The sequence below is a fragment of the Vanellus vanellus genome (genome assembly GCF_965231255.1).
Source record: "Vanellus vanellus genome assembly, chromosome: 6".
Lineage (NCBI taxonomy): Eukaryota > Metazoa > Chordata > Aves > Charadriiformes > Charadriidae > Vanellus > Vanellus vanellus.
The window spans coordinates 68,306,064-68,329,716 of NC_138911.1; the positions used below are offsets into that span (position 1 = coordinate 68,306,064).

Consider the following 23,653-nt stretch of genomic DNA (forward strand, 5'->3'; position numbering starts at 1 on the left):
ACATTTGCTCACTACAGGCAGGATGAGGCCCCGTCATTTCAATCCAGCAGCATATTTTTTGCCTACCGTCGTGCATTGTGCGAGCATCGCTCCAACAGCTCCAGGCCTGCAGCATGAAGTCATACACGTGCGTGGCAAGGAAACAGGACAGCAGGGTGTCAAAACCAGCAAAATAAAGATGTAATCCAAACCAGTGACAGAAGGAATAACACAGCAATGCAGATGAGGCTCATAACGGCACTTGGCACGACGCCGCAACCAAAGTGGATCCCCTACTTATCCGTCATATAAAACTAGGCACTTGCAGCCATCACACGGCAGAGCTCGTCCAAGCACATCCAGCTCAGCAGGAGCAGGCAGAGGGAGGAAACAGCGCATCGGTGAGCGGAGCTGGGGCCACACAAATGCAGGTGAACGACCCAGGAAACAGCATCTGGATAGGGAGGATGTTTCTCACCACTAAACTGCTTTGCAGCCTGCAAACCACAGAACCTGCTCAAAGAGACCAGAAAGGCTTTGGGACACTCAAATCACAGGCGTGTGACCAGCAACATGCTAAGGCTAAATTGCTTAAGATGACGATAGAAGGCAGAAGTACATGCTAAAAATCTTTCCCAGCCAAAGTATCTGCTTGGTTTTATACAATTTCTTAAAAGAAGAACATACACAGAACGTCTTCTGCTGAACTAACTCAGCTAGAGATAAGCTTCGGTTTTTGGCAGGTAAACTGCTGTACAGACCCACATTTAATACAGTATCTTTTTGCATGACTGTTTCAAAAGACTGTTTAAAAAATAAGCTAATTTTGAAACCTACCAATTCGGCTCTTTAATCTTTTTCTGGCTACATTTTTAAAGATTTTTTTCCATTAATAACTCAGAGTTACTTGAAGTAAAAAATAGTTCTATGTTTTGAGAGCTTTGTATTTGATACGCCTAGCAGCTAACACAATTAAATTTTCAGAAATTGCAAGCATAGCACGAATTCTGCTGTAATTCATTCTTAAAAGAAAAAAGAAAGGCACCAAAATAGCATCTAAATTTCAGTAAAGGATAGGTTCTACATGCTCAAGCGCCTTGTTAACTGTGAGAACTTTTGCTGCAAATCTTTACCTTTTCACATTTCATCTTCAAAATTCAGTAGCATAGACCTACAACAGGGCATTAGAAATAATTCTGGTGCAATTCCTTCCAGGTTAATGACTGCTTTAGAAGTATGAACTTTCCTAATAGTTCATATGAAAACATCAGATTCGGGTTTGTTTCACACTACTTTTACACTTATTAATGCAAAAACAGCTTTATAAGCAAGACAGACAAGGAAAAAAAATATATATTGCTATTTAACTCAGCATTCCCTGCCGCCCACCCCCAGTACTATCAATATACTCTTTTCAGGGTTTCTTCCTCTTGGACAAAACAGAGAAAAATATGAATGAGAAGAACCAAATCAGCAGGAAACTAAGCAGAAAATAAGGTACCCACAACGGTGTTTTAAAAAGGATGGTTTAGGCGAACCAGATTTTGAGCTGGAGATTGCTACTTTACTGTGAAAATACTCAGCATGTTTTTAGGCTCCTCAGCGGAGCAGCTGGTGTGACCACACCATACAGCAGAAGACCATAACCTTACAAATCAAACACGCCAGCTCCAGAGCTCCTACTCACCATGCTGGTTTTCATCAACAAATTGCTACCAAATCCCTCTCCCAAAAGCCAGCTGAAGTTTCCAGCCTGAAAACTAAATTACCGAAGTAACAACCAAGCCCCATCAGCTTGATCTCTCACCATTTAACATCTCTTACTAATTCTCCACGAGCTCGCAGGAAATAGTTTCAAACAACTCCCTCAAGAAAATAAGTTTCAAGCCTTGTTTTTTCCATTCTGAGCCATCCCTGCACTATTTCATAGCTCTGATAATTGTACCACTGACTAACCTCCAACTGGGAATAGCTGTTTTTATCATCACTATTAAAAACAGTCCCTCACACTGTTAGGAATCTGGAAACTCATTGTAGCTGCATCCCACCCTTCGGCCTCTCAAAACACTACAGAGCGATGAAACTATGTGCTGAAACCAGAGGATCCCTGTGCTGAACAACTCCTGTAATTTCTGGGTAATTACAACTGCTTCCTCAGCAAAGGCAGCCATGGAGGTTTGATTTTAGAGGGGCAAGTGGCATGAGATCTTAGAAAGCCAAAGTGAACTTACAGATTTCCATTCTGGACAAGTTCAGTTATTTTTAGAAATGTAGCAGTGACGTGCATGTTAAAAAGCCTCACACATTCACCTAGTTTTGTAGGTTGTGTGTTCTGTTGTGGTTTTGTTTGTTTGTTTGTTTGTTTTTAAAAAAAAAAAAGTAAAAAGATTCACCTGCAGTTTTCCTTTCCTAAAACCACAGTATCTTGTTTTTTTACACCTTAGCCAGAAGAGTGACTGATGGCTCCCACAGAAGTAGCACGATTTAAAAAAAAAAAAAAAGAAAACCCCACAAAAAAAAAAAAACACCCCACCACAAAACAGTTGAAAGAAGAGTGGATTTAAAAAACAGCTTTTAATTATCTGAAGGTACAGCTGCCAAATAAACAGGAAAGAGGCTGTGCATCACATAGAGATGGGAAAATTCCCCCAGGTTTATTTCACAGTCAATTACAGTGGATTAACCTATTAATAAGAGCAAAATATATTTTTTTGGGGTGCAAGTTTCAACAACTTGAAAAATCATTGCCATTTGTACTTTGATATACAGGATCAGCAATCTGTTTTATCACACTTCCAGTCATCGCAATCCATAAACACACCCTACAAGCAACCTCTCCCTCTTTTTTAATGCATCTTCTGTCATTGTTTCCTTCTCAGGGAACAGCATTCCTCTTGGCTTCTTGCTTTCAGTATCATTTTATACATCCATTATGGCTTTTTTTTTTATTGTTGTTAAAGAGAAGCATCAAACACCTCCAGCCTCTTTATACATACCCTTGCACAAACTCACAGGTGCTTATATTATTCACTTCTGCCTCCGTGAGATGTCACTGTACAGCATAGTTGTCCAACAGAAAAACATCGCGGTACCGAAGAGCAGCTTTCCAGGATCCCTGTGCTAAATACTGGGTGTGCCTACTTTTGTTTGGTATCAAGTTCCTCCTTCTGGCTCTGCTGCAAGAGCAAACTACATGGATAGTTAAGTTTTTCCCTACCTCCAAAAACATCTGTTCCTTTTCTAAGTTCTCCAGACTTCCTTCCCCTTTACCATATCACAAAGCCTCTCTTTTTAGCAAGGCTGCCTTCTTGATAGTCCATCACCATTATCATCTTGTTCGATGCAGAGCAGTGTGAATCACTGAATCTTGCAAAGCTTCCAGCCCTTTCAGCTCAAGGCCAGGAACCCAATTCAAGCATCCTGATTTAGAGAGAGGGTTGTTAAACTCCTTCCCTGCCTCTTTTTTTAACACTCTACAGCTTCCTGTCCTGGGAGGCAACCAAACTGCTACAAGAAATGCCAGTTTCTGTTAAATATCCTCGATTCCTGTGACACTGAACATTTAAAACAATTACGTTACTTCCAAATCTTGAGCTGTAAAAGCTTTTATTCCACAAAGTGCAGAGATGAGCAAAAATTACTTCAGCATGAAGGAGTTTTACTTGGTTATTTGCTGAATCCCACAGCATTTCAAGTTAACATTCAGGCTTGGCACAACCGACCATCCGCTCAAACACACAGCACAATGTCACCCCTCAAAACCCCACTGTTCAACCTAAAGGCACTTTTTTTTTTTTTATTTTAAGGGCACGTCAGCTGCTAACTGAAAGCGGGAATGCTTCATTTAGCGCACACACACTTGTTAAACTGCTCACAGCATGCAAATAAAATACCGCATTGTGCAAAAGTCATTCAGTTTCCCCATCCATAGATATGAGCAATGGAACTGCATCCAGGAAAGACAAACTTGGAACAAAATGCAAGTATTTCAGTCCCTTATTCCCAATATTCACATACAACGCTAAAGCCCGCATCCCTGTCATGCCGAGGGGTCACCATGTTGAGAATCTGCTCTACATAATGGGTGGGAAAACGAACATTATCTGTCTTGCCCCAGTACTGCACCCTTTTATTTGTAGTTATTACTGCAAACTGCCTTTTTTTTTTTTCCAGACAATGGTTGTGTTATTATAGGTACCTTCATGCCGTGCCAAAGCACATACACACAGCAATTCAGAACAATCAGCCTTGTTTTCATGGGAGCAAAGGTTGCAGCCAAATGAAATGGGTGGAGATCACATTAAACAATCTTGGAATCTGCTAATAGGATATAGGAAAATGTGACCATAATGCAGATGCAGAGTTCCCCTTTCACCTTCCAATGTTATGGATAAAATAAAAGCTTTGGAAAACCAATTAAACTGTTTGAACAACATTAAGCAAGTCGAAGTGTTCTCAGTGTGCTTACAAGACCACTGAGAAGTTCTTTAAAATTAAAACAAGAAAGTGCCCTTTCAAAGCTCTGAAAACAGAGAGCAAGTTTCCCCACCCCAAAACACCACCTGCTTAAAAGACAGAGGATACCTGCAAGATGTCTGTTTATCCACGGTAAAGAGAAGCTCATCACGTCAACTGCTCTTGTCTTAAAGACATGATCGGCCCCTCCTCTAAGAGGGCAATTTTCATACTGAAGCACCTTGCTTGGTCAGCTGTAACCTGCATTCCCCTTGTTTGCTTTTGAGATGTGCATTAGTCAGCTTTCTCCTTCACAAATCTGATCGTGCCTCCGCATGATCATACACTGAAGTCATGTCCTTGAGTCTGTGACATCAGTCTGTTGCCATGGTAATGTACAGGGCAGTCCAAAATTCAGTATTATGGCATCACTGCAGGATCAGACAGCAGAGCAAGCCAACGCCTGAGAGCTGGCTAATGCAGCACAAACAGCTAAGACATTTCAATCTAAATGTTAAAGTGTAACTGCACTTTATCATTATATTCTTCATAAATACGGCTAGAAGCCTCTCGTCAGGAAAGACGATCCAGAAGGTCATTAAGTTGAAGACAAACAGGCAAGCCATCATGCATCACTAAAAAGACGGGCAATATGTTTCCAAGGATGGCCACCAAGTATGAAGAAAGCTTAGCTCAGCTCTCTGAATAGAAACCACCATCTGTTCCTAAGGCAACACCAGACCTGCCTAAAGGGATCGTTCACAAAGGAACAGGGATGGCCCCTTGGCACCCTGGATCAAGTGCTGGGTTGCACACAGTTTTTCTGGAAATCAGAGACCGGAATGTCACAGCACTGTCACCCCTTTGGAAGAGACAGCATTACATAAGACACAGTTCTTCCATTTCAAGCTTTGAAGCAAAGATCAGTGCATCATTAACCCAACCTATAACAAAGCCACGTAGTTAAAAAAGGGTAGTACCTTCAAAGAGTTGTTATTCCAAGTAGGGTTAGACATTACAGTTCTGTGGGTTCCTTGCACACTCACGAGAATGGCATTTCTGAAGAGCAAAAGGGAAGGAAAAAGGAATTAGTGACACAGTAACGGTGTTACAACTACTAATCAGCTCTTAAAACCCAAAAGATCCGGTTTGCCCAGTGCAAAGCATATGCGGGAACAATCAATGCATAGCTGACATGCGGTGCACCACCAATTCGAGCAGATCTTCAGTGCTGACTGACCGAGTACACCTTAAAAAGAGTCCAGCAACTACAGTCGAAGGTGGCTGCCCTGCCACAAGGAGAAGTCCTGCTGCTGGGTGACTGAGCAGAATCTGCTTTGACATCGTGGGAGCCCAGGCTGCAGGGACAGCAAAGAGCAAAGACCACAAAGCTCTCAGTAGTCACGCTGGACCCCTTTCTTTACCTGTTCCTCCATTCTCATCAAACACACGTGCTTAGGGGTCTGGGTGAGGATTCCCAGTTGCTGCTCTAACACCTGGACTCCTCAAGACCCTTGAGTGCCATTGCTTCTACATGTTCAGCCTCCAGTAAACCCAGCCACTCCCTGTACGCTTGACTAGTTTCAGTTCATCTCCTTCCGCTTTCTCTTATTAATCCACGCGTCTCCTATAACTCACTCAACACTTCCTTCTGCAAAGCTGACCTTCATCCTTCCTATAACCCCAGACGCACCCACAATTTCTTAACAGTGCCATTAACAAGCTGCAGGCACAACAAGGAACATTTCATGTTCTCTACGCGGATGTTACCCTCACCCTCTCCTAACCCCTCCACCCAGGTCCCTGGCTATAATTATCCCATGCCTCGTTATCTAATACCGAACACAAGCCTTGGGGCTGGGAACCATTGTTTATTTGTCTCTGCATTGCCACACACCCCAATGGCGTTGTATAAATAAATTCCACAACCTGTTTGAGCCTGAGCTTGATTGAGACCTGAATTATACCAGTTTCTAAATGACTAGTGCAAATACCTCCACTTGCTCCCTGGTCGCTTTAGCAATACCAACTTACGCAATCAGCCACCATAGGCAGCTCCAGTGCCAAACATCACGACAGCTAATTGCTTCTATGGACCACAACTGCACAGAAAACAAAAATTACATCCCTCTACTTTTAAATACAAATTGCAAATTATAAAGGGAAGAAGAAACAGGCAAGAGGCACACTGCTCTCAGCATGAGGACAACTGAATGACAAGTTCCACGTGCCAATGTCACCTCTCAACCACCAAAGCATCCTGGCTTTACCCCAACCTCAGCCCTTGAAACACCCAGCAGGTGACCTGGTTGCAAGTCTGAAGTACCCCAGGGGCTGTGATTCTGGAGGCAACTTTAAGCCAAATGGATTTCAGAGCCAAATAAAGCCAGCAGGCTTCATCTCCATGGAGCTCCTGCAACATAACATAGGCTGAACAAGTTACTCAGGGCAGAGGTCTTTCTTATTAACTACCTAGTAAATTCAGATTAAAGTCAGACAGCTTTTTCCCCCCCTCCCTCCGCATAAAGATCAGACGCTATCCAGCCCTGAAGAATCAATCCAGCTTCTGCAATAAGGAAAACTTGTTCACAGCTACATGACACCACACAATCTACAGGATTGTGGCCCTTGAGGTACTCATTAAACTTTTTTCCCAGAATAAGTCTCCAATACTGGATAATTTGCCTTCAATTCATTTTCTACAGTCAAGATGGATCGTAACTAAGTACTGGATATTGAAGCACACCAGTAGCCCCAGTGCACCCATCCCAGCTCATGAACACACCAATGTGAAGACCTGCAGACACTCATCAACCCTCCCAGTCACATGTGCCAATTCAAGAAACCGTACGTTGCTTCAGAGGGATGATCAAACCCCCAAGCCAAACATAAGAAAGAGAGGAAGGAAGTACTGAGGCACACTTCAAGCATTAAGAGGTAAATAAAGCCTGGAAAAGAGCCAAGGCTGGGTGGCTGTCGCGGAAGCTTGGCTAACAAACTTCAAGAGGAGAAGCGGAGCACGGGGAAGGCAACTTCACCATCCCAAATGGCCACAAGAGCCTTGTCAACCTGCACAGACACCGAGGCAATTCCAAAACAACAGCGCTGAAAAGGCAAACAGACCATTTTGAGATATAGGATTAGCTTTTTTGCTGGAGAAAAAGAATACAACCACACACAACCATTCAACAACAAAGCAGAATCCATCACTGTGGGTTTGAGACATCTGTGAGAGACCCCATTTCATCAGCCGGCAGTCCACCCCAGCACAGGAGATGCAAAGCTCTTGCTCTAAGCAGCAGTGGTTACCTTCACCATAGGCATACAGGTGGAGGAGTTCTGCCTACTCATAGGAAGGAGCTGTGCCCTGTAGACCCTTCCTCTGATCAGCTACAGATTTTCACAAGAATAAAATATTTTCCCTCTGTATGAATAAATAAGTACCTCCTTAAAAAAGGTGATGCAGTTCATCTCATTAAAAGAACCCATATTGTTCTTATCAAAGCATGGATCCACTCCAGTGCATGATGCACAGGCTAGTTCGCAAAGCGTGTTTGGGTCTTTCCTTCTGAAAACCACTCTATAAACGCAAGACCCCAAGTTTTCTCTCCCAAGGTGTTTCACCTGTCAACATCCATCTCTCTTAGTGGGTTACCATGCTCCCGTCACCCTGCCTTGAGTTACTGTGCTTACAGCAACAAGCTGCGAGAGCCAAGAGCACTCTGCCTGGAGTCCAAGCCCAGCCTGCAAGAGCAGACCCCCTCTGGGGCAGCGACAGTCGAGTTCGATTTAATGCGAAAACAAACTACTTTTTCATTCAAGTGAAAAGCAGAGACAATGTATGCAGCTCAGACTGCACAGTCAGCTGTCTTTTTAGGAACAGATCAGATTTAACAGTTCTATGGCAGACCAGAGAAAGTCAGCCTGACAAGTTTAAGCTTTGCCCAGCATTACACTATGCAAAATCCAGGCACTCATCTGTGGTATTCTCACGGCCTTAAGCCAGTACCTCAAAATCATCATCTTTCAGAAATATCAGCTCCAAGAAGGCATTTTATCAGGATTGAACTTGATGCACAAATGCACTTTTATCCTCTTTCAAAGAGAGACAGAACACCTCTCTGAAGCTCTGCCCAGTAATTTTCTTTTGCATCATATGGGTTGCATAGAACACCATTTCTACACCGGGGAACCAAAACTACGCAATTCTGCTACAGCCTCATCAATGTGACCACTCTCACCATAGGGATTTGTATTCTGAAGCAGCAGACTTGGTAGCAGAGGTGCGCTTGGGCTGTTTTACTTGCCTATTCAGGGCTTAATGCATACCGAGAAACTAATTAACATGTATCGCTACGGGAAGGAAATATAGTCTTAAATGTTCATTGGTTTATATCTAAACCCTTTGAGACATCTAACGTCAAAGCTAAACAGATCTTCACCTGGCAAACTACTTGGAGAACCTTCAGCTGAAGCTGCCAGGTAAGGGAATGCAGTATTTTCAGATATTTTTGCAACATAGACTGGGGACACACCTTTAACACGCACGTAGCCCTGAGACGCATCATGACAGCTGCAAAAACAACTTTGTCCTGGCTAACATTCACATACCAAAATTACAGTTTCACTCCAGGGAAAAAAGAAAAAGCATTTAAGTTTTATTCAGATTAAAGTGCTGCAAGCCACGCCACTTGTCTGCTATCAGAGCAGATTGCTGGGCTGCTCCAATGATTATTCAGTAATGAAGTAACTGGAATTGGAAGGTATGCAATTAGTCCCATCTCCTCCTCCTCCTCCCCCTAAAAAGAAAAACAAAAAAACAAACCCCAGCACAGACGTTATCACCTCTCCCTCTGGCTCGGATACCCTCATCACTTAAAATACCTATAAAGCAAAGCAGAGCTGTCGCTTACAAGCTGCTAACAAGCCTGGCTTGGCCCTGACTGGCAGCAAAGGTGATATTCTCAGCATCTCCCCAGAAGAAAGCTACTGGTTTACTTAATGGGATGTTTTCTCAGGTAGCCCCAGACGCACACATTTAAGCTTAACATGCCTGCATTTAGCTATTCCAGTGAAAGCACACCACTTTTCAGAGGGAAAAAAAGCACTGCTGTTCCTACTAGCTTTAAGTTAAAGCATTTCTCGCTAATCCTCCTGGGCACAACCACTGTGAAGTGAATATGTTAAACTCGGGACACAGGTATCGCTTGCTGGCACTCTGTCTAGCTTTACTGACTGCAGCCCGAAAACGCTGGCTCATTTTACCTGGGCAATTTGCACCCTACCTCCCCTTAAAGAGTCGTGCTTTATGTTTGTAAAGTGACATACACCGCTTCTTCCATAACTGCAGCTAATATATGGAAGAGGCAGAGAGGCCCCAGACACCCCAAAGCCAAATGGCAACTCACAGTAAATCCCTGCCAAACTGCAATTTTGATAAAATATATGTCGACATTTATTCATGCTCAAAAGCTCATCCATCCTCCCCTCCACCCCAGCAATACCAGTTGGTCTAATTAAAGACATGCCTTCTCCCAACAGCCCCTGCCTCACGTATTCCCCAGTAAAGTTTCTCTGTGATCACCGACTTCTACATTTACTTTTTTTTTTTTTTTTAAAAAAAAAAAATATCTCCACGCTTCTTCAAATGGAAAGCTGTTTGACAGACTCCTCGGTCCTTAACTGCCTTCGTTCTGCTTGGACAGCCACCTGATGAAAAACAATTCCTTGCTGGTGCACTGTGACCCAAGAAACAGAAGGGAGGGCTGGGGGACAGGAGGGATTCCCTCAGCCCTAAAAAAATAATTTAAAACAAACAAAAATTTACAACCAGTATTAGTGCAACTAGCAACATCAATGAACTTACTCTGTATAGCTCCACTATGGAGGCAACAATTTTACACTCAGATTAAGTTCCTTGACTTTTTTCCAAATTAAGTTCTTCCCACCCTCTTAAAAATGTTTTCCCAAAGACGAATGGGCCATCCCTGCAGGATACTCTGGTGCCTTCACTTCCTTGGATTCAGTCAGGCCAGGGATGAAGTTGTGTTAACTTCACAAAATTCATATACAACCCTTTCCTTACTGGCTACATCTACTGATCTAAAAGAGGAAAAAGGGGAGGGGTGGAAAAAAAAAAAAAAAAAAAAAATCAACCTTTTAAGGCAAGAAGAATATGCAGAATGCTGCAAAGACATTTGCTACAAAGGTATGTAAACTACTACTACTTATCCTACAATCTACCCTCAAGCCTACAGCTGACACATCATCGGACACCATTTTAACAATCCCATAAGCTGTTAAAGCCCAACAAAGCAATCATTAGGAAAACTGGTTTAGTCCACTGTTGTTGGCATCCCATGCACCGTCCGTGGAAGGAGCGTGACCCAAAGAGCTCTGAGCTCCTGTTCGCAGGACAGACTGTAAAGCTGCGTTAGTAGAGAATTCCCAGTAAATTGTACCAAAGCCACATCTCCAACTACTTCTGCTGCGACACCAATTCAAATCAAGTTATTATATATTTTGACTACATCTGCAGTCATACTGCATCTAAAAAAAAAAAAAAATAATCATATGCATTTTACGAGAAACACAGGGATTTTTTCTTAAATGGACACATTGCTATCAGTAAGCTTCCCACAGCCCAAATTTCAGAATCGGTAACAGATTTACTTACATTTCAGATGCATAAACAAGCACTCTTTGCATTGCTTCATTCACGTGTTTATTAAGATAAAGTTACCTCACTAAAATTACAGTAGAGTACCATCCTGATTTAGAAAGGAAATTAAATGAAAAGAAGTGAGAAACCAATAGCCTGTCCCACACTTGATGGCAAGCTCTGGTGCCCTGATGGTTAAACCGAGGTCTAGAAACCCATTTCCTCAGGACACGCTTTCCTTAAAGGTTGGGTTTTGGTTTGCCTTGCACGCCCTGGCTGTTCAGCAGTGGACTGCCGGGGGTGCAAGCACCCTGCGCAGGGACAGCCCTCCTCTCCCCAGGACAGGGACGCGTGCAGGCGGTCAGGAAAGCAACTGAATGAGAAAATCGCAGTCACGGCGACAGGCAGCACCATACCAAAGCAAGAGCAGCCTAGCAGCAGCAGAAGGCTAAGGGGCAGCTCTGCATACGTGTTTACAGGGAGCTTCTCTCAACCTCAGCAGTCAGGGCAGGAGGAAGCACAAAATGTTTGAAGACATAAATACATTAAGACTGCAGTCCCAATGCCGGAGCAGACGCTTCATGATGGAAAGGATTTTTACACTTTGCAATAAAGACTTAGGTGAGGCAAAGTTCAGGACAAAGACCTCAATTAAAAGCCTTATAAATCAAAAGGGAACAGGGTTGCCTCTGGAAGTACATGAGCCAGTAAACACAAACCCCAGTTTAACACTAGCTCCTGCCCCTCAATACACAGCAAGTCTTGTTTGAACCTAGTGTCCAAACTCTTTTTTAAAATATAGCCTCCAGTATGACACATTGCAGAAAGCAAAACCACAGGCACAAGCCATGAGTTAGTCTTTGAAGTTTAGATACAGCAGAAAATTATTTCACCTACCTAGATGCAAAGGGATAGTTGCTGCCTTTGATGCTACAAGAAATTTTGTTCTAAACTGCCCAAGGACTTCAAATTGCTCACTGGGCTGCAGAGCGGCAACACCCAAGCCTACACATACACACGAACATAATTATGCCTGGTCTAGACTTGGGAAAAAAAAAAAAAAAAAAGAAATCTTTTCAGTGATGTTGATGTTAGCATGCAAAGAAAATAATAGCATGTACAAAGAAATCTCTAGAGGGACTTATGAACAAGATTTTATGCTTGGCTTTCTGCCAATTAGAGAGGAATTAAAGAGCCTAGCAATATAACCCTGTTCATCCCAAGGAAGAAACTGCATTCTTAAGCGATCAACAGAGTAAGAGGGAGGAGGAAAGAGGGACAAAGACACGGGACTGCAGCTCCACATAGCAATATAGGAAGTTTCTTCCAGTACTGAGACAGAAAGCGGGCTAAGACCGTAACACAGAAAAAAATAGTTCAAACTTTAAAATTAATTCAGTCCATGCATCCAAAAGAAAACTAGCCAGTAAATAACAGCAGACAATATTTTTACTATAAAATTCCAACCATTTTAATATTTTACAGATTATACTCCTCCACTAACTGCCAACCAGCAAAATCAGTAAGAGGAGGAGGTCACAAGAACAAAACCAAGCCAAGTGGAAAAGGCATTGCTAGATACCTTGAGAAGCTGCAAATGTGTCAAACCCCAGCATTTTAGTAAGACAGAATATTTAGTAGCTATCTGCAACGATGATTTTATATCCAAACTTTTGGGAGCTTAAGAATTCACATCATGAGACCAGCTTTTAGCAGAATTAGGACCAGACTTGACATGCCCCAGTTTCCCCAAGGTTACTTTTTGAAAACCATCTACACTTGAAATATTTCAAGTGCTCCTCTTACACTGCAGAAGAACAACCAAAACCCAACTTCTAATTTTACTGTTTTAGCATTCGCTTTATGAGAATTTAATTTCAACACTTTTTATATTTGAATGACAGAAGGAATTTTGCATTAGATTGCAGGTTGAAAGTTACTGGAAATGGCAGCAAGATGCTGATATATATATAAAGTCATTGCAAGGAGAAAAAAAAAAGTAACTGAAGCTTACTAAATCAAAGCTTGTAAAACACCAAAAGCACAAAATGAACCAGAAGTAGCTTAGGAGTTGCTAGGGATGTTTAAAGTTAATAAAATTCTAAATTAAATGGCTGCCGCTTAGGTTTGCCAAAAAATTATGTAAATTTCCAAAGTTCATACATAGTAATTAGCACAGCAAAAAGCAGGTCCCAAATAAGTGATGAAGTTAGCCTCGCTCTTATTTTTCCAGCAGATGGAATTAGCTGCGTGTGAAGTTATTTTTTGCAATTGGAGATTAAACACTTTATCCTGAATATCAGTTCTGCGAGTACAGCATATTGGGTACATGCATACATGCCATCAGGAGTATGCAAAATCCAATTTGAATCCTTCTTTTCCATCATTCTAAACAGGACACTAAGGAGGCTGGGGGAGGGTTTACATATTCAAGACTTCATTTTTCAAACCGATTGACTATCTGCTGACAATTTAGCTGAAACAAGTTCTCCAAAAGTACATTAGCATTAATAGTCCAAACAGGTTTTTCCAAAGAAAAATGTCTGCCTTGACTAAAAATACATCCTCTTGAAGTGCTAATTGACATATCACAAAAAGTCATCCAAATTGCAAGTTCAAACAACATGCATAAACTGAAAGTCTCCAGTTTCTGCCCATTACTTCTCCAAAACCTGGTTTACAGGCACTTCCATCATATATTGTATATCATATACTGTAATGCAGAAATCCAACTTTTCCATTACTATTACCGATTTGTCACTTACTTCATGCTTAAAAAGACACAGCCTTCTCCTAAGCCCTGTCATTCTCAAGCTACCTGCAGCAATGCACTGAGCAATGGCTGAACCTCGCGTGTGCCCTTGACCAAAATACTCCACCTGCGTTCTACATTCTGAATTTAGTTTCTCTTAAGCGCTCGAGCCAAGAGCTGCCCCAGTACAGCAAGTTACTCCCAAAGATGTTGAAAGACCCGGCAACTTTTCTCCATTGTTAGCCTGCCTTTACTGTGCTTATAACAGCACGATCCATAAAGATGTACGCCAATGCATGCATCCAGTTCAGGGGGCACCCACCTAGGAGCGTTCAATCTCCTACTGCGAGCACCAGCAGACGAGTCTTGAGAAGGTGCAGGGAGGTCAACCAAAACCAGTCACTGTACTGATCATGCAGAGAGGATAGGCTTCTTCTTGTGTCGTACAGGCACCAGCTTCCAAACAGAAAACTGGTGAAAGAACTGAAAATAAGACACAAGTCTTGCTATATGGACATTCCTTTGTAGCTCCAAGTAAGGTTTCCAGAACCTGCACGTGCTACAAAAAGAACCAAAAACCTAAATAATTAAAGAAGCATAGGAAGGGGAAAGTAAAGTTTAACTCTAATTTAAAAATCAAGTAAGTGACACACTGGACTGAATACTATTAACCAAAATTGTGCAAATTAAAAGTAGATGTATGGAAAACAGTAGAAACCTTGCCCAAAACAAAATGAGAATTCTCATACAAAAATACTTCTGTGGCCAAACAAAATAGTGAGTTTAAGTAAGAAAGGAAGCACTTATACCTATCATGTTCTCCCCCCCCCCCAACCAGGGAGTCTCATTTATCTCAAAGCAATCAAAAGAAAACACTTCAATTTTTACAGTGAGAAAAGCTCCAAAAAAAGAAAGCCCTGTCTGGCACGAACAAATAATATCTGAGAAATCAAAATGAGATTCTCCAAGTTAGGGGAAGGATAAAAAAACAGTTCTGAATAATTTACTTTGCATAGCCCAGTTCCTGCCAAAACAGTTCCGTAAATCCCATGGTAGTTCAGATAATTTCCATTCTTAGAACAAAAAAAGCTAGATTGAACATTAGCAACATTAATTGTGTGATATGACCTGAATGATGCAAGAACAAGTAGTTAAGTGAACCACAACATCTGCTGAATTTTTAATCACTAGTTGTTTTGCTGCAAGGCAGAAGAACATTGTATCTTAGCTTCCAAGCACTGTACAGAATGGCACATTAGGACAGCAAGATTTTAACCGGCAGAAATTCAGCCTCCATGCTACCTAAATGCCATTACCTTGCTATGAACTGCAGACATAGCAAGGATTTTTTTTTTTTTAAATCACACAGAAAGTAACACAACTTTCTGCACCCCGAGATACCAGTCAGCCATTTCTTAATGATATATTTATTTTTTTTAAAAGCTGACATTTTCTTAACAGCCATTTATGCACCCCTCTGTAGTATATTTTTACTCTCAAAACAGTATCAAGCAGTCATGTGGTTGCCCAGCAGGAACTCACTATCAGATGTAGTTGAACCTCCGATGTGTAGGAGGGTGATCTATGTAAACATTCATATTACGCCTGTACTGCAACAGGAGGTGCAACTGCAGGATGTTTAGGCATACCTGAGCTATATTTAATCTATCTGCCTCTCATACTCATTGCAACGACGCTGCAGACACCTAGGTTTTACCACGAACTGGCTGTCCAAGCGAGTACCATCTAAGGGTGTCGCACAAGCCTACCCCATACCAAAGCCACTCCTGCTGTGATTTCTCTGTTTGATACCCAAAATAGCTAGATTAAAACTAACCACCATGGCTACAGTGATAAATACATCTCCAGTTATACTCTAGGCGCAAGACTGCAACAGCAGGATTAGCAACTGATACAGCAGATATTCCCCTTCCACAACAAGACAAAAAGGAAAAGTTATTTAGTCATTTGGGGAACAAACACAAATTCCACAACTACAAATTCCAAATATTGGCTGTAGTTGTGGGATTTGTATCTGCACTATGGGCAGTTATCCCGATTCATATTGGGGGGGGGGGGGGGGGGCGGATGACATTTAAAAAAAAAAAAAAAAACCACAACATTCACACATCAAAAAAAGTCCATCATACTGACTTTAACAGATTCTAACTTTAATAAGCTAATAGAATCAAAATAGCTTAAACAACAAACCCAGTAAAGCATGGTACAAATAAAAAACGAGCAGCCACGCGTACCAAAGCAGCATCCCTGTGCCCTCCTTACTGCAGAGCTTACAAAACTGGGAAGTTGACCTCCAACCAGTAACTTTCACCAAACTAAGATCCTTCAAAAGCTTAAATGTACAGATAGGAACATCTAGTAACACATCCAATGACCAAATAACCCACAAGAGCCAAAAAAAGCAGCAGACAGGGACGTATGCTTCCAAAGCTACATTCTCTTTAATAATAGGCTTAAGACCAGTCCTATGTTTTCCTTACAGACTCGACTACCGTGTACAAGAAAAGCTGCTATCTTCTCTGAAACCAGGTATCAAGCCTGCAAGAGGAATACTGAAATATGCCATATCCACTGGTAATAAAGCAACCGGTGCTTGAGGATTATACTGAATTGCTTGGTTTTTTATGCTACAGGGCAACGAGAAGCTAAAATAACATGTTATGATGAGTATGTTGACACCTGGAACCTCAGGGACAGTTGGTAGGTAGTATTCATGCATCTACTACACAGTATTCAACTTCACAGCACCAGAATTCCACCTTGGCACCTCTGTACCCTAAAACCACAGCCCTTCCTGGCACAGGGACTACAGGCCGGTCTCTATGGACACACGTTTTCACTGCTATTCAAGCCAGCGGAGAGCTCACCAATGCCGTGGTACACGTCCTCAGCATGCTACAAGATAAGCTTCGATTTTAAGGGACACAGAAAGATGTTTCATACGCCTATAAGAAAATTAGTTGCAGCTTAGCGCTTGACAAGTCACTCACGCTTCTTCACAATCCTTAACTAAGTGGAGAAAAGATTTTAAAGAGCATTTAGTGCAAGTGAAACGTACACAGCTTCCTCCTCAATCTCTGCTCGTTCTCCAATTAAATACGAAAGAGACAACTTAGTCATACAGAGTGTGCAAGATGATTTTAAGACACTGGCATTAAATAAAATCCCACAATTTCTCACACCTATTAAAATGGAACTTTGTCATTAGAAGGGGAGATTTTGATAAGCATGATGCAATTAACAGACATTGCCTTTGTTACCAGGCTGCTCCTGATGAAGCCCAGGCTCCTTGACATTCCATTTCTTTCCCTCAAAGGCTCTGCGCTACAGCAAAATTTATGGTTTTAGCATGTAAGAGGAGAATTGGACACGTTACCTTCAAAACCAGTCAATAAGGCTCTTTCACTCGGGCCGGGGAAGGCGGGTGGCTGCTGGAAAGCAATACAAGTCGCTCCCTTCCCCCTCCCCTCAGGACCCAAAAACGCCTCATTGAAAACACTCCCATCCCCTGCAGCAAGGGATTAGCCATTTATTAAAAAGGAATCAAAACACTGTAAAAGGCTTCCAGTTAAGATTTCAAGGGTAAAAAAAAAACCCGCAACTCTGGTACAACTGAAGTCGCATTAGGAATTCTTGTGGGCACTGAAGAACAAATAGCTGAAACATAAGCAGTATGTCATTTGTCCGGACGATGCTGATCAAATGGCTCAAAAGGAGAAGAGAACTAGATTATTATTTTTTTTTTAGTCATTTTGCTGCATCCACATTAAGTAGTAACAACATTAACAACCTACAGGCATTTAGGGGTTTGGACTTCAGACTTCCAAAACAACTGCCTACCTCCACGCTTATTATTTTTTGGGGGCTCTTCTGTAGGGGTGACAGACAATTATAATGGCCAATTATGTAAAACCCTTCATCCGAGAAAACGCGAAGCACTACGCAAACACTCATTAAGACTTGCGACTCGAGTCTGTGCTGCATGTTAGCCAGTTTCAAAGCTAGCCTGGATATCTCAAGCTACCAAAACTGGATACTGAGAGCTATGGCACAGCCAAGATAGCATGCAGCGCAGCAGGGTTAACCACTTGAGTATTTACACAGCTTCGCAGGCGGGTTTTACAGCCCGCAACGAACCCTGAGCTGCTGTGGCTGTGCTTTACAGCCCCATCCAAGCCGGTTATTTAAAAGCAGAGCAGAGAGACGGACGCTGCTGTTGGGCGTTGTACAAAGCACCTCGCAGGACAAGTGTCAGACCCACTTTTCTGGCCAATACAAGGAGAGTTTTTTTCCAATTGGAAGCTACACGGTGCAAGTCAGTAACCTCAGTTTACCAAAGGAATTAAAAGCTACGCTTATTGTTTCGCATAAGGCCTCGGAGGAAGTAATTTTGCGAAGAAATCACTTCCACCGTCACTGTACTTTTAACCTTCCCTTAGCTTCTTACACCATCCCCACGTGAACACATTATTAGAAGTATTACCTACAATATCTAATAACGATTAAAGCTTTCTTTTCGGATCACTGCCTACCTAACCCCACAACCTTTCCTCCGAAGGGCCAAGAGGTGCACGAAGCGCGGGGTAAGCCGTGCAGAAAAACACCATCAGGAAGTGACAGTACTCGGAAGATCAAAATTTGGGAGAAAAAAAAAAAAAAAACACGTAGGGATTTTGTTTTGTTGGTTATTTTGGGTGGTGGTTTGTTGTGGTTTTTTTTTTTCCTTTAAGAAGACCCCTGCGCGGGTGCCCGCGGGCCCACGAGGAGCCCCGCAGGCGGCGGGGGGGGGGGGGGGGGGGGGGTACGGTGCGGAGGAGCCCCGCTCCCCCCCCCCCCCGCCCCCGCTGTCAGACGGGCCGGAGGCGGGAAGGCCACGGGAGCGCTGCCAGCGGAGGCGGCACATCGGGGGGAACCGCGATAAACCCACCCCACCCCCCCCCATCCCCAGGGAGGCCCCCCCCCCGGCCCCAGAGACGGCACCGAGGAGAGCACCGGCAATGAAATGAAAAGAAATGAAATAAAATAAAATAAACCCGAGAGGAGGAGGCGGCGAGGGAGCGTGAAGGCCCGCTGCCCTCCGCGCAGGGCCCGGCGCGGCGCAGCCCCGGTGCGGCGGGCGGCCAGCGGCCCCTCGGCGGCCCCCGCAGCCGCCATGGCCGGCCGGGAGAGCGGGCGGTGCGTGCGGGGCCTTGCTCGCCGCCCACCTGCCCGCGGCCCCGCGCCGAACCCAGCGGCCGCCCCACTCACCCGCCCCCGCCCCCGGTGTCGCGGCCCCACCGCCCCGCGAGAAGCCTACCCGGAGCGGGGCCGGCCGGAGGAGGTGGCGGGGCGGGAGGGGGGGGAAACGGTGAGTCCCGGTGGCGGCGAGCTGCGCGGAGCCGCCGTGCTGGGCTCGGTGCGGCGCGGCCGGATCCCCCCCCTGCGCCTCAGCCGCGGCGGCGGGAGGGGCCGCGGCGGCCGCGCCAATCGGCGCCCGGGGCGGGACGGGGCGGGACGGGCCCGGGGCCGCCGGGGAAGGGCCGCGGCACCGCCGACCGCCCCCCGCGCCGTGCCAGGCACCGGCCGCCCCGCCAGGCAGCGCCGGGCGGGCACCGGGGGGGGGCGTCTCGGGGCCTCTCGGGTCTCCTCAGGGCCCGCAGCTCTCCTTAGGGTCCCGGAGCTCTCTTCCCGCCACCAGAGCTCTCCTCAGGGCCTCAGCGGTCGCCTCAGAGCCGGGCCGGGCCCGTGGGGTCCCGGCCGGCAGGTTCAAGGCCAGGGCTGTTTCAAGGCTGGGGAGCGGCAGGGTCGGGCCCCCCCCCTCGTTGTCCCCGGCGCTGGCAGGCGTGTGGCACCTACAGCCTGGCTCGCCATGGCGTCTCCAGGCTGGGAGCTTCATGTCGCTGTGCCGGTTGCTGTGAGGTTTAACGATCAACGTGGCACTGAAAGCCACGGGGGTGCCGGCACCCAGCCCACTGCCTGGCACCGGCAGCTTAGGGGGTGGATTTAACAGGGTGATAACAAGCTAAAAACCTCTGCAGGAGGCCAAAGAAACCCATTTGATAGACCTGACTTTAAAATCGACTTAACTCCTGACTGCAGGGCCAAAGGAGCTGCTGGGAGGTTACTGGGACGGTGAAGGGGTGGTCCCGCAGGGTACTGTAGCCCCACCAGCGTGGTGCCAGCCTTACCAGCCAGCTTGTTTCGCCAACGTTGTCTCCCCGGCACAATCGCTAAATAAAACCCTTTGCCATCATCTGTGCAGTCGCTGCCCTCGCAGAGGAAAACACGAGCTGCTGTTCCCGGTGTAGATGTATCCTAGGATGCACGGCTCCGCAGAGCCTGGGTGGTGGTTTGTCACGCGAGCATCACCCCAGACATCTTCTCTGTGCCATCCTCATGAAGCCCTCAGCCTGCAGGGAGAGAGAGACAGGCACCGGAGAAGCCTTCTGAAACCAAAGGTATTGAGAACAAGAGTGAAATGCAAAAGGAAGGCAGTGGGAAAAGGGGAATTAAGTGGTGGCACCAGATGGTAGCTCGAGCCTAAGGGATTCCTGCAAGAAAGAGCCTCCCCCCTCCTCAAAAGAAGATTTCGGCAGTTTGTTTCTGCTTAGAGGGATGCGGGTCCCCGCAGGGGACCACAGATGACCCAGGGTGACAGCAGGGCTAGCAAACCGAAAAGGCCTTGTTTTTTCTGACCTGCAGGAGGACAGCAGTGGAGACACCACTTATTCTGTGTAACGCAATACTGTGAGAAGATCCTTGAGACCGTTCTCAAGCTAAAAACCAATATAAGTGTGTCAGCACTGCACTGTGCCGCAGTAGTCCTGAGGAGGGGCAGAGCCAATTAGCCAAGGCACAGGATCACATTAACATGGTGTCTCAGATGGCTGAGATGAATCTCCCAAAGTCTCTGGAGTCCCTGTTGACTACGGCCACTGTATACAAAGACAAAGCCAGGACGGGAGGGAAGATAGATTTAAAATGAGTTGCTGAAGGTCAAATATCAGATCAGTGACAGGACAGCAAGCAGAACCTACAGTTCCTCATCCCTCCAGTACTTTCTCCTCTGGACTGTAACAAAACCCCAGAACAACACCGGGATTTAGCTGCTGCTGACACAGTAGTTTCTTGTGTTCCAGGGTAAAAGTCTCTGTTTTGGTATAGGACCATGGTGATTTTTTTTTGTGCACGTGGAAAAAAAACGACCCTGTTTATTAGCTTGGTACCACACACTGACACACAAGATATCACCAGATGACTTAAAGGGGACTGAAATATGTGCTCTGTCATATTAGAAAAAGGCCCCACAAGGGTACAGACCCGATCTTTTGTTTTAAGTTGATAAAGATGGCTAAATGCCATTTGCTGCTAAGTGACTTCTAATGATTAAATAACCTTTCTCCCCCTGCCCCCCCCACCCCCCCCACAGGGCATTTAGTGATAATATAAGAAAGATTTTGCACATTGTTTAGCTTACATGGCCATCTGGCACTTTTGCATTTCAGTAGCCTTGAACATTAAGAAAACAATAGATAAAGAAACCAGTCCTATCTTATCGGAGACCTGGAGAAGTTTAACTCTGTCAGAATACATTGGATTAACCAAGTCGTTATAGCTCTTTTATTGTTTCCATCTTAATTAACAGTCATAGTCCTCAAAGCTTTGCGTTGTACTCTCTAAACCAGGCTGTTCCTTATCGCCTTTATATTTGCTTTAGCTGTGAAACGTTTAACTCCAGCATTCACATCCAACTTCCATACGAGATTGGATATTAGGAAAAAGTTCTTCACCAAAAGGGTTGTCAAGCATTGGAACAGGCTGCCCAGGGAGGTGGTGGAGTCGCCATCCCTGAGGTATTTAAAAGATGGATAGACATGGTGCTGAGGGACATGGTTTAGTGGTGGTTTTGGCAGTGTTAGGTTGATGGTTGGACTCGATGATCTTAAAGGTCCCTTCCAACCTAAATGATTCTATGATTCTATGAGATGTTCTGCTTCTGGGCAACGGAGACACAAAAGAGACACATGCTGAGAAAAAAATACAGACAGGTTTTAACCCACTCCCCCTCCCCCCCCCCCCCCGAATAAAAAAAAATTACCAGAAGTCTTGTCTAAGCTAGGGAAAAGAATGCTCTTTTCAAATGAAAACGCAATGGTCCTGGCCTGACTCAACTAGAAGCCTACTTAATGCTGCTGAAGCATTGTCTAATACCACCACACTAAGTGGTTTCTTCATCTGCTTTTGCTAAAGGGGATAAAAGTGCACTTCACCCAAAGTAACTCACTCCAAAGTCCCTGGAAACAACAAAACGTTTGGTCTCAACTCAGCAGTGGCTTATGGTTGAATCCAGCATTTGTTCTTGGGTTATTTCCCGCTTCCCTCTTCCCCATGGAAGAAAACCAACAAGGTTTGAGTCTGTTTGGAAAGAAATGTGATTTCCTTAAGAACATGGCTTTGGGCCTTGGAGGACAAAATCAGCTGCAGGATGCTTTCACCTGTACTGCTAGAGCGGGTTTTTGACTGAAATCTGTAACAGCAAGGAACATTTAGTGTAAACGCACCGTAAATAACAGAGGATGTAAAGATATGCTGTGAGGAAAACTACTCAGGTTTTGTTTCCAACTGCACCTTGCATTAGAAGATTGCTAGTTTGCATTTTAGACTAGCTCCAGTGAAAGTTGGGAGCTTATAAATGTGCTACTGCATGCAGCTATTAGGTATCAGGCTGCCAGAGTGCAACATAAGACCCAGAGTCCGGTACCTCGTCTTTCTATTTATAGCCTGGAGAGTGTTAGACACTTCCCAAGGGCGAGTGGAACCTCCCACCTCCTGAGCAGAGGGACCTGCTGGCAGGAAACATCAAACACGGGTTGTGAGACTTGCTTTGCATGGCCGGCGTGTAGGTGTTTCGGTCAGCTCAGGATCCCAGGCCCACACATCTGGGGTTTAGGAGTCTGAAGGAACAGAGCAAGGTGACCAATTTCTTTTTAACACCGTGGGCTGTTGCGTGTCTTTGGTTGTATGTGCTAACCTAGGTGGTAGAGCAAATACCCAGGAAAGGGAAGACGCTCTCCAAGCTCATCCTGGTGTCCAAATGTCTCTCTCTCCTACCTGCTCGGACCATACCCTCCTCCCAGGTTACAGGCTGGGGCATTACGGTTTGGTTGATGGCTGTCTCACACCCCTGTTAAAAACGTGCTGCTGTGCAAAACGAAATGCAAAGAATAGAGGCAGAAAATGTAGCAGAAGGTGTTAACTGTGTTTCCGTTTCCTCATTGTTGTAAGGCGGGAATTTAGCTTCTATTTTCTGCTCCTATAATTTGTTCTGGTTTTCAAACTAGCAGATGAAAAGTGTAAGCAGAAGTGGGAACGACAGCCAATGCGCTGTAATTGTTTTGCTGCGCAACACTTGTTTAAGAGGTTATCAATTAAATTTGGCAGGAGGACTACTCTCTGCCCTCTGCAGCATTGTGCTGGGCTCCCCATACAGTGGTTTGCCTACAGAGGCTTTTCTTTGATTCCATGCAAATGGCAAGTATGTGGCGTTGTGGGCTACAGCCTTATAACCCCATTTGCCTGAACTTTCACCAAAAATAGACTCAGAAATTGTAATTATTTCAGGGCTAAATTTGGAGATAGATTTCCCTACGTGCTCCATATTGCTCTTCAGTAAGGTGCATTTATGCAAGGGTGGGAAGAATTACCCTCACAAAGAGCACTATCCCACATGAACAAATGAAAAGTAGAAAGAGCAAGTTAGCAGATTTCCACATAATGGTCTCCTCAGTACAAAGCGTATCAAATAA

The 23,653-nt window shown here is 44.6% G+C and overlaps 1 protein-coding gene across 2 annotated transcripts in view; it reads right to left on the reverse strand.

Annotated features, from left to right (window-relative positions):
* FBXO34 (F-box protein 34) overlaps positions 1–19,225 on the reverse strand; it is a 39,628-nt gene extending 20,403 nt beyond the window's left edge. Inside the window, exons 1-2 of one of the 2 annotated variants that reach the window (XM_082485151.1) lie at positions 19,165–19,194; positions 5,415–5,493 (exon numbers count right to left, since the gene is read on the reverse strand). The gene's annotated coding sequence lies outside the window, so the exon portion shown is untranslated. Of the gene's footprint in view, positions 1–5,414; positions 5,494–19,164 lie in introns of both variants that reach the window. The other variant, XM_082485152.1, reaches the window with a different exon arrangement.
* Positions 19,226–23,653: the final 4,428 nt, after the last annotated feature.